Source organism: Equus przewalskii, chromosome 2 (assembly GCF_037783145.1).
Source record: "Equus przewalskii isolate Varuska chromosome 2, EquPr2, whole genome shotgun sequence".
NCBI classification, from domain to species: domain Eukaryota; kingdom Metazoa; phylum Chordata; class Mammalia; order Perissodactyla; family Equidae; genus Equus; species Equus przewalskii.
In genome coordinates this window covers 4,118,836-4,120,194 of record NC_091832.1, presented here as the reverse complement: position 1 = coordinate 4,120,194, position 1,359 = coordinate 4,118,836, and positions in this window count along the sequence as shown.

Below are 1,359 nucleotides of genomic sequence, written 5' to 3'. Positions count from 1 at the left end.
AGCACCACCACAGAATTTTCCCTAAGCCTTGGAAAGTTGAACGGTTGCGAGTGGATCTGGGAGGGGTGGGCAAATGGCAGGGAACCAGGCCAGCCTCCAAGGTCACTCATCCTCACTGGCTCGTTGGAAATTCAATTTCCTGTATCTTGACGGGTTAGTATTTGGCAACCTGACACGAGCATTCAAATAAGTCATTTCCTGGAGTTTTGAGTTGCCTCTGGGTATTGCAGGCCTCGTTTTTAGGGGAGTGCAGTAAGAAGGTTCACTGAGTACTGCTCACGGGGAGGGGTTAACAAGAGGAGAGCTTTGGCATTGGCGCTCCTCTCGCAGTGGGGCCGTGATGTTGGAGGGTGCAGGGTGCCAGCCGAGGGCTCAGCCCTTTGCGCTGTGCTTGATGAAGACCAAGGTCTTAGCCCTCATGGGGCTTACATTTGAGTCGGGGAAGGTATTACACTGCCTTTTCCTCACTTCTGGGAATTTGTCCTATAGACGGACCTGCACACCTCTGACACAGCAGATTCACAATCTGTGCTTTCACCAGTGGGCAGCAGTTAAATGAATCCCATGCCACAGAATGCTGGGCTACTGAGGAAAGAACAAGGAAGTGCTGTCTACACTCATGAGGAACGGTCTCCCGGGTAGGGTGTGACGTGGCCGGAGCGAGGTGAGGACTGAGGATGCAGTGTTTTACTCATATCTTAGAAAGGGGGATAGTAAGAATACATATTTTTATTTGCCTGAAGGATCTCCAGAAGGACGCACAAGAAACTAAGAAACGTGGTGAGCTGTAGGGGAGAGGGAAGGTGGGTTGGATGGGGTAGGGTTAGAAGCCAGCTTTTCACAGTACACCAGTTTATGTCGTTTTGATTTTTGAACCATGTAGAAAAACGATCTGATTGCCTCTGAAGTCAATTGATAGGGAAAGTGTAGGCTGCCCACAGGAAGAGCACATAACCCAGTCTGAGCTAACAGGGAAGGCCCCTGGAGGAGGTGACATTTAGTCTGAGGCCTAACATTAGTTGGAGTTGGCGACCAGTGGGGAGTGGAGGAGTTCTTCAGGCAAAGGGAACAGCACCTGTGAAGAGCTTAAGGCAAGAGAGGGCGGGGACCTTTTTGTCGTTGTTGTTAGAGAGAGGTAGTTTTTATTTTTCTATTTTATTGAAGTCACATTGGTTTGTAAGGTTATATAAATTTCAGGTGTGCATCCTTATATTTCGACTTCTGTATGGACTGCATCGTGTTCACCCCTCAAAGTCTAGTTGCCACCGTAACGGTACATGCACTCCTTTACTCCTTGTGTCCTCCCGACCTGCTTCCCCTCTGGTAACCACCAATCTGTTCTCCGAATTTAAGGAACCT